Source organism: Jaculus jaculus, chromosome 3 (assembly GCF_020740685.1).
Source record: "Jaculus jaculus isolate mJacJac1 chromosome 3, mJacJac1.mat.Y.cur, whole genome shotgun sequence".
Lineage (NCBI taxonomy): Eukaryota > Metazoa > Chordata > Mammalia > Rodentia > Dipodidae > Jaculus > Jaculus jaculus.
The window spans coordinates 52,988,952-52,999,806 of NC_059104.1; positions in this window are offsets into that span (position 1 = coordinate 52,988,952).

Consider the following 10,855-nt stretch of genomic DNA (forward strand, 5'->3'; position numbering starts at 1 on the left):
ATCTGGCTATGTGGGTCCTGGGGAACTGAACTTTTGTCCCTTAACTGCTAAGCTATCTCTCCAGCCATGAAATTTTTTAATAAATGGCTTGAGGTACCTCTGGTAACCATTAAGCTCAAATCTGTGTTTTTGGTATGGACTGAAAGAGAGACTGTTGCAGTCAGATTCACATTGCAGGCAGAAAGCACCTGACCAATAGCAGTTTGTGGGAAAAAAGTGATTTATTTCAGTTTACAGATTCAAGGGTAAGCTCCATTATGGCAGGAGAAAATGATGGCATGAGCAAAGGGTGAATATTACCTGGCCAACATCAGGTGAACAACATTAACTAGAGAGTGTGACAAACACTGGTAAGGGGAAACTGGTTTTAATACCCATAAGCCTGCCCCTAACAATGCACTGCCTTTAGGAGGCATTGACTCCCAAATCTCCATCAGCAGAAAACCTAGTATTCAGAACACCTAAGTTTATGGGAGACACCTGAATTAAACTACCACATTCTACCCCTGGTCCCCATAAACTGATAATTATACATGATTTAAAATACAATGCATTTATCCAACTTTAAAAGTCCCCATAATTTTTACCACTCCCAGTGATATTCAAACATCCCCATAGTCCAAACTCTTTTAAATGAGTCATCATACCAACAATAAACCATAAAACCCATAATGGTGCAGAATAAACACACTGCAAAAGAATGCATTAAGCATAGTAAAGAAATATTCAACCAATACAAGATTTAAACAGGGCAAACACCAAGCTCTTTAGGTCCAATAACTCTACTCAGTGACAAATCTCCAGCAACAAGTCTTTGGAATTCCAATTCCATTCCTCCAGCTAGGCTACTCACAGTCCTGGCAAACTTCATCCAGGACTGTCAGCTCTCCTTAGCAGCTATCTCATTATCTTGGCATTTCCACTGGATCTCTACTGCAACCTATGGTTCATTCTCATGGCTCCATCAGGTCCCCATGCTGGGCAATCCAGCAAATCTGCTTCCCACTGCCCATGGCCATTTCCAAAACATACGACAGCCTGTATTTCTTATATTCCATAATACCAGGTGGGGTGCCGTTTTGTTAATCCAGGTCAGAAATAGGCAGATCTTGAAGAGCAGAACACTCCTTCAGCATTCAGGCACCTTCAAAAGACTGCATTCTTTCTGTTGTCCCAATGCAGGTCAGCTGGCCCAAACTCAATGGCTGTAGTCTGTCTTGTAATTGCTGCTGAAGGGGCAGCAGTTTTGGCCCAAAGATTTCATTTCTGTGACATATCCTTCTGCTCACACCACATTTCTATAAAAAGCAGCAATGCACAAGTTCTCAGGACACAGCCATAACAGCAAGACTCTCACACAAGCTGCTCCTTGCCTAGTCGAGGCAAAGCTCTTTCTCACCCTCATAAGCCAAGCCTCCAAGTCCATAGTTCTTACTGCATTCAGGTCATTCAACTCCAACTAGAATAGTCCATCAAGCTGTACTTACAGCACTACAATGCCTCTCTTAGGCCAAAGTTTCAAATCCTTCCACATTTCTCTTCACAAGGAGCTCCAAAGGCCAAAGCCACATAGTCAGGTGTGTAGCAGCAATCCCACTCCTTAGATACCGTTACTGTTGCATTGCTGATAGAAATGTTTGCATTGCTGATAGAAATTACCCAACTTAGAACATCTTGTGGAAAAAGATATTTATTTTAGCTTACAGACTTAAAGGAGTAGCTCTATGATGGCATGGGAAAATGCTGGCATGAGCAGAGGATGACCATCATCTCCTGGCCAACATCAGATGGAAAACAGAGACTGGAGGGTGTGTCAAACACTGGCAATAAGAAAGTGGTTATAATATCCATAAGCCCACCCCAACAATACACTGCCTCTAGGAGGCATTAATTCCAAATTTTCCATCAGCAGGGAACCTAGCATTCAGAACACCTAAGTTTATGGGGGACACCTGATTCAAACTGTGACAGACACCATATGGAAATGAGTTGGAAATATTGAAATCTCTAAAAATTTTCTTTAATTTTTGCATCAGCTAGTGTATGGTTTCACAGAAATGGCACACTTTGACCTGGGTGTCATTTGTGAGGACTGCCCTTGTACTGTAGAATAGTCCAAACTATCTCTTGGCTTCTCAAATTTTCCACAGGCTCAAATCATCTCCATCTGAGAACTACTCAAAGTGAGAGAAGAAATTTTCCTGGAATTATAATAGAGTTCTCACATTAGAGAATTAAGTTGGCTCTCCAGAATGGAGATTCAAAATTCCTCTTCTTCCTTCCAGGACATGATTCTAAAGCCAAGCAATTAAGGGTAATTTTATGTGGAACCAGATCCAAATATTAATAGTAAGTCTAAAGTTTAGTAATGATTCCCTTTTCTGATACTATACTTTCCCAACAAAGGCAATGCATGTATTTGTGTACATTTCATTATTGCATATATTTTGATTTTTAAAGCAGAAACTCTATTATTTTTTACAGAGAAGATGTATTATCTATAACAATAGACAATGTGGAAGCCAGTCAGACTTATTTAGTGCTGTGACTCATCAGAGTATATGTGGTTGTGTGTATCCATATAACTGTGTGGATAAAATAACTTGAAAGTAACTCTAGTGCCCCTTCTCTTCAAAAATTTTATGTTTCACGATCTTATCTTCACTTTTGTGTTTCTATCAGGGGGTTTCAAGTGGAATAGGGAAGTCTTGATTAATATATATAATTTATATCAATCGCCATTGCTTATATCAGGTAACTACAAATAAAAATTTGTAAATACTATGTAGTCAAAAATACTCATGCTAAACATTATGCAAGTTTATTCCACATGGTTTGCACCTCCATATGTACTTTATTAGGCACTCAAAGAGCTCAATACCAGACATGAATTCTCTGCAAAAGGCTAACCGTCAAGGAAAATCAAATGAACAAGCAAAGGCACTGAAGCATTGAACAGTAAGAGTACTGTAGGATTGTGGGTCTTTCAGTGTGATTTGTAAATGACTGGAAATTTCCAAGTCCAGGTTCCCATGGAATTTTTTTCTTCCTTGCAAAATTACTACCACAGAATTCTGTGTGCAGCAGACTTTACCCAAGATTTACTTCATTAGTGCAAAATAAAAAAAAAATACATATTAGCATATTTTTGCTACAGCTACTATTGAGAGGAGACTACTACCCAAGATGGAATTAGGTTAAAACTTGTATGTATTATGTACTTTGTAGGAGATTTGGAGCTAAAAACTATAGTTCACATTTTATAATGAACAAAATAGACAATTAGGACTGAATTGTATCTTATTGTTATAGAAAGAATCTATTTAAATCATATTTTCCTCAGTTCCATTGATACACTTGGCCACTCAGAAGGAGAAAAAATTGCTTCTTTATGATGACCTAAAAAGGCATAAGCAATTGCCCTCTTAAATGTAAGAGGCCTAGCAGTGCACTTGGTGAATTCTTTATTCTGTGTGTTATTAGTTCAATGTTTTTTTTTCTGCAAAGTTCAATGAGGTTCATTAGCTTATCTGAAGAGAAAGGGACCAGTACTTTTGAGACAACATCCTTGTATGACTTTTCTAATTAAATCCCTTCCATCAGATGAAGAGCTGCCCTTTTTACTTGACAAACATTTGTTCTAATTTGGCCTTGCTTGATTTTTCAGTGCTGTTAGGTCCCTCTCCCGCCTCTATCCCCACTAGCATCTGTTAGTCAGAAGATGGCTCTGGCTGACATTTACTCAGAATATGCTTGCTTATTAAAATATTTCAATGTTAGACAAGCTTATCAGTTGAAAAATACAATATAGTTCTGGGACACTGGTGGAGCTCATCGTATACAGATCTTTTGTTGGGCTGATGTGCCTTGGTTTGTATGAGATAATATACAGAGCCTATAGGAAATAAACACATGTTTTATAGTATAAACTAAATTCCCAGCTTAACTTTATTTCAAGTTTAAGAATTTTATGCTATCTAGTGACACATAGGGAGTGAATTTAAACTAAAAATATATAAGTATATGAAAATAATATAACGGACGAGTAATATTTGCAAGTAAAATTCAGTGCTCAGACATGGTGCTTGCCTGACTTCAGAGAATATAACTATGGAAGGAGCTGATAACTCAAAAACACTTAAATCCAAGAACATTTTTTATAGGCCTTGAAAGTTCTAGGAAAATCTCCCAGGTATCTGGCTGATTGGTAACTAATCCTGCAAGAAGACTCCTCTTCCTAGACAAAATGATGATGTGTAAGGTTAAGTGCTCACCTAGGAGCAGACGAATGGTTGGGACCTTGAGTGTTTATGCTGGACTTCAGAAAGGCATGCTCTGTCAGTGACAAGTCTTGCTACATTCAGTTTATTCTCCTATTTTCTTTAACACTATCCAGCTCTATTAGCTTGCCAGCCATGTAGTCTGTAAGTAATAGGTTGCAATAGCAGCTGAAATTGACAAGTGCTTAGCCCAGAGCATGGATTGAATGTAATTCATAGGGTTCTCAAGTTAATTTCCAATACCTATTTCATCAAGGCAGACTGATAGATGGCTGCCAGCATCTTTTGGCTTTATCTGTAAATCCCTATGTCTTTTACTGCCATCATTTCGTTTTTTATACATTCCATCCCTTGCATCGCTCCTCCCCATTTCCATAACTTCAAATAGAGCTTCTCTCTGGGCACATCAGTCATTTAGGTTAGAGGCCCTTGCAGCTAAATGCAAGACCTTCAGATGTTATTGAAGTGCATTTTTCCATGTGGCCTGGTTTAAAGCGATGTTTCTTTAGGGACTGCAGGGTGAAATATGAAGTTATCTGGTAGAGTAAATCTAAGATGTTGGACAGATGGTAAAGCGTCAATGCATCCACAGAAACGCATTTCATTTTTATATAGGGGATGCTCTTAATCAATTCTGGCTTAAGAAAACACTTGCTTCTATGGCATCAATAGCTTTTTTTTGTCTTTAAAAGATCAATAGTGAAGCATATCATGCTACAAGAGATTTAAAAGCATTCATGGGAAAAAAGAAAAAGCAAAAAGGAAAAACTTCTTGAAGATTCAGAGTTTATTGAAAGCGGAACTAAGATTGTCACAAATAGAACAAACAGAATGACTGTTGTGGAAACATAAAACTCATTTACTTTATAGGACATAAGAAGTTTCATTTTTTACCTAAGTGTGCTTTGGGAACAAATATCTTTACAGAAGATCTTATTTAACCTTTGCAAAATGACTTTTTTCGTTGAAGGTCCAAAGCTTCCATTTATGCCACAGGCCTGTAACAGCCTTCTTAATCTCCATCCTGTCCTCTGTTACCTCCAGGGTAGACCAGCTGCACATTCAAATCCTCTGCTTTCAGTGAGCATTTGGAAAGGAATATTGTGAATACTAGGTATTCTACCTATTGTTTAAATGCTGTCTGGACATTTTTATCTGACATGTTCATTACCCACATATATTTATGTATGCATGTATATACCACACATCATTTTTGCCTATAATGAGTTACTATGTAAATAATATTAGCTTATATTATAACTGATGTTTTCAGTTAACATCGGATATAATCAAATTTGAAAAGGAAACAAGGGCCGATGAGATGGTTCAGTGATAAAATGCACTTGTGTGCAAAGCCTGATGGCCCAGGTTTCACTCCCCAGCACTCACACAAAGCCAATTCTACAAAATTGGCGACATGCACCTGGAGTTCATTTGCAGTGGCACAAGGCCCTGGCATGTCCACCTTCATCTTTCACCCCCCCTCCTCGCAAGTAAATTAAAAAATTTTTTAAAAAATTAAAAAGGGAAAAACAACAACAATAGAATCACTGAAAGTGGCACTAATTTCTTCAAGAGTGTAAATATTCCAGGGCTTAAGAAAATTGTACCTAAAGTTCTGATTGATTGGTAGTGCTGGAATTCCAGTGAGACTTGCCTACAAGGAGACCATATTGATGTATCGGTACTAGAAAGGAACCAGGTTACGCCTACAGTCTCCAGAGCAGGGCTTGGCATTATTTTAAAAGTATAACCACATAGTAAATATTTTTTGGCTTTGTCAAGTACATCATCTTAGCTGTAACCACTCCGTTCTGCTGCTGCTAGAGTTAAAACAGTTGTGAATAATGTAGAACAAAGTAGGCTGTTCACCAATAAACCTTCATTTATAAAAAAAATGGGAGGTGGGGCTAGAGACATGGCTTAGCGGTTAAGGCTCTTACTTGCAAAGGCTAAGAACACTTGTTCCAATTTCCTTGTCCCATGCAGAGTCAGACATAAGTGATGTAAGCGTGCAATGTCGCACATGCGCACAATGGGGCACAAGCTTCTGGAGTTCTTTCACAGCAGCTGAAAAGGGCCCTAGAGCCCATTTCTTTCTGTCTGCCTCTTTCTCACTCTCTCTCTGAAAACTAAAATTAAAAAAAAAAAAAAAAAAAAAAAAAAAAAGGGGTGGAATGTACTTGCTGTTCTCTACAGTGTAGTTTAAAAGTCACTTAGGGGCTGGAGAGATGGCTTAGCGGTTAAGCGCTTGCTTGTGAAGCCTAAGGACCCCGGTTCAAGGCTCGGTTCCCCAGGTCCCACGTTAGCCAGATGCACAAGGGGGCGCGCGCGTCTGGAGTTCGTTTGCAGAGGCTGGAGGCCCTGGCACGCCCATTCTCTCTCTCTCCCTCTACCTGTCTTTCTCTCTGTGTCTGTCGCTCTCAAATAAAAAAAATTAAAAAAAAAAATTAAAAGTCACTTAGTCCTGTACTTGGATCCTGACTCTTTCTGACTCACTAATTATGTGATTAAGGGCTAATTACCTAAACCTTCTTTGCTTAAACATCTTTCTCTGTAGTGTAGTATTAGAATCATATCCAGTTATATGACCTTCACATGCAGCTGTATCTTGTAATAGATTATTAATGTTAAGTAAGCAGAACTGATGCTGGAAGATAGCAGGGTTACCCTACTTCAGAGATACTAAGGGCTCATGGTCGTTAAAAATGGGTCTGAATAACACATTCAAGAATACACATTTGTATAGTTGTTGGAGTTCACAGAACTGAGTAGCCCTAGCTAATGATTGTAGAATTCTTTCCTGAGATGGCAGGGGACTTGAAATTGATGTGGAAAGAACATAGTAAAATTTTTATGCATTCAGAGTATTTGAGGTAGAATCCCTTCTGGATCAAGGAAAAGTTTGAATTATATGATGCTTTTTATAGAAAGCAGTTTTGTTGTTTTCAAGTACATACAGTAATTGGCAAAACAGCCAAGGAAGCATTGCCAAGTAGACTTCCTGCTGGCATGTGTAAGCGAAAAGCCTAGTCTCATTTAAAATTAGCATGTTATTATGTTGCATAAAAATGGCCTGAATAAAGTTCTTGAAAATAGTTTATTTTCTTACTTAGGTTAGATATTCTTAGTTATTGCATGAGGAAACAAAGCTTTCAAAACTGACAGATTTCAGTCATTGTGCTTCATCAATGGAAATATTTTTTATTTAATTTTTAAAATCTAGTTATTTGTAAGTGTGCGCACTGTTTGGCAAGCATGCTAAGAGTAGGGGGGAGGGTGCTTGCCAGGGACTCTTGTTGCTGTAAATGAACTTCAGAAGCATGCGCCACTTTTTTTTCCCCTCTTTTTTGGGTCTGGCTTTGGATGGCTTTGGAATTGATCCCAGGCCAGCAGACTTTGCAAACAAATGCCTTTTGCTGCTAAGCTACCTTCCAAGTCTCCTTCAATGGGATTCTTATTTAACTTTCTATGGCTTAATGTACCAGTTAGAAAAGCAGCGTTTTTATAAGCTTTATAGCCTCGTTGATCCTCCTTCTCTACATAAGTCAAAACACAATGACATTCATTATTTTAAATGAAGGACTACTTCATTCTTACATGAAACTATTCATAATAAATTTACCATCTTATGGTGTGTTAAGTCAGTTAAGTATATTTAGTACATTACATAAATCTTTATTATTGGCCACTCTTTTTTTGATGTCTCTGTGTGTGTGTGTGTGTGTGTGTGTGTGTGTGTGTGTGCGTGCAGTGTATTCATGTGTGTATTTTTTGTGTAGCTGTGTTGATGCTTGAGAAATGTGTTGGAGTATACTCCTCTGTCACTCTTTGACTTTATCTCCATGAAACAAAAATCCCGTTTAGTTTAAACTGGTTGACCAGCAAGCTCCAGTGACCCTGCTGTCTCTGTGCCCCCTCAGCCATGGGCTCGTACACGGCTATGCTCAGCTTTCACATGATTGCTGGAGATTGCACTCAAGCCTCATGCTTGTGCAGCAAGCACAATACCAACTGAGCCGTCCCCTCTCCCTCAGAGCTGGCTATTTATGCTATTCTTCTTTTCATCTGAATGTTTCAGTATATATAGATTTTAGCATAGTAAGTCCATTTAAAATTATCCTACTTGTGAGTCTGATTAGATTCTGAGTTTTTCATCTTAAGAAATCTTTGCATAAGTGGAAAACTTCATTTAGTAGGTAAAAATATGTTGGGTCCTAACTGTACTTACCATCATAGATGTGAGGGTGAGCATGCCATTTTGTTGGTAGTGCCATTATTTTGAGACTTGGCAGGTATCCTAACAAGCTTTCTGAACTCCTCTAATTAGTGCCGTGTTACCTTGAAGCTTGGGACAAAACAAACCTGAGGAATATTCAATAAGGCTCCTGCTGTGGTGGTGCCAGATTTGCATTCTGTATCCCACCCACACCGTAATTTAGGTTCCTCATTGGTCATGTGCAGATGAAATTATTCTTCTTGTGGTCATATTCACAGCAGAAAGACCACTTTCATTTGAACTTTGAGAATATAAACTTGTGACTGTTAGTTTTCTCCTTGACTTCTCAGTTTATTCATCTTACATTTTATCAACTTAGCATTTTCTGTTTTTGTTTTAAAATTGTGATTTTCAAATTTATATTTTTTAAATATTTTATTTTTACTTACTCAGTTTTTGAGAGAGAGAATGGGTGTGCCAGAGCTCACAGCTACTGCAAGCAAACTCCAGATGCATGTGTCACCTTGTGCACCTGACTTATGTGGGTCCTGGAGAATCAAACCGAGGTCCTTTGGCTTTGCAGGTAAGCACCTTAACTGCTAAGCCAGCTCTCCAGCCCTTTCAAATGTTTTTATTGACAATTTTTATATAGGCCTATAATGCATTTAGATCATTATCTACTGCCAATGTGTCTTCTGGTTTCTCCCTTATCCCCCTTTCTGAACCCTCTGTTTTTTTCAAACTGTCACTTTTCTGTTCTTTAATTTACCTTCTCCATTATCCATTATGGAATGTTGATAGACCCACTATTGTACAGGACTGTGCAGATAATGAAAGCTCTTGTGAGGTAATGAATACAATAATACAATGGCCACTTGCAGATTCAGAAAACAGTATGCTATAGCACTCCTCCCATTATCTGGCTCTTATATTCTTTTCTTTATTTATTTTTAACTTTTTTTGTTGGCAGCCTCCATGCATAAACACAATATACTCTGATCATAATCCCTTCTCACCTCTCTATTTTTCCCCTGCCCTTTACACCCTGTACTGAATCTCTTCTTCTTTCCAGTTAGTCTCTAATCTATTTTAATGTCATCAGGTTTCCTTCTTATTATACAGGTCTTGTGCAGTGGTGTCAGCCACTACAAGTTCATGAATGTCTTAGAACTTTTTATCTAGAAAGCAGCATTCGAAAGCACTTCTCCCCATTCCTTGGCCCTTATATTCTTTCAGCCATCTTTTCATCTATAATCCCTGTGATTTGGAGAATGCAATAGAGACATCTCAGTGCTGAACACTCCACTGTCACTTCTTCTTAGCAGTTTAATGAGCTTTGAGTCTCCCAAGTAGTTACCACCATCTGAAAATAGAAGCTTCTTTAATCAAAAGTGCTAGTAGCATTAACATATGGGCATGAAGGGCAGTATAGTGGGCATAACATATCCATTTAGGCAAACAACAGTAATAGTTTTCCCTCTAGGGCTTTCGACCCCCCTGGCCATATGATTTTGATTAGGTTTTCAGTACCAGACATGATGTTTCTCCTGTTGAGTGGGCCACGAATCAAATCAAAATCCATCATAACAGTTGGTACATTTGGCGAGACTTCCCAGGCATAAAATTTACAGGGTTCATCCACTTCTGGTTAATACTGCTGATGACTTTTATCCCCATATAGCAGCATCACTCTTTTTAGCATCCTGACAGCTATTCAACAGGGAGCAGGCTTCCAGACTGCTTCCAGCTTGCTTTTTCACTGAGCTGTTCTCTAAGCATGTGGTGTCTTCCGCAATAGGCCTAGTTCTGTTTGCAACCAATTCTTTCTTCTCTCTTTTCTACAATATTTCCTGAACCTAGGAAAACATATTTGAAATTACTGATTTACTGCTGAACACTTAAGAGTCAATTATTCTCAGCAATTTGATGAGTTTTTAGTTTCTTTTGGCGTCACTCACAGCTGCAGAAAGAATGCTCGCACTTTTAGGGAAAGCAGCACTAATCTGTGGACATGCACATATGTATTTAGAGGAAAATTTTGTGGGCATAGCATATCCATTTATCCGAATGACAGTAGTACCTTCCTACCTAGGCCCCGTGACATCCACAGCCTTAACATTTTGAGTGGGTTTTCAGTAAAAGGCACTAGTTCAATAGTGGCATGATTGTCAGGCAGGTAACTCACCATGCTCTGGTTCTGAGTCCCACTGCATTGTGATTGTTTTCATCTCATTCTAGACTATCCTACCTTGAATTCAATTCTGAATTCAATTCTGTTTCCATTTATGTGGCTGAAGTTAATTCAACACCTGTCTCCTGAAATAGTTTTTTGATGTAGCATTTGGGATGCAAATCC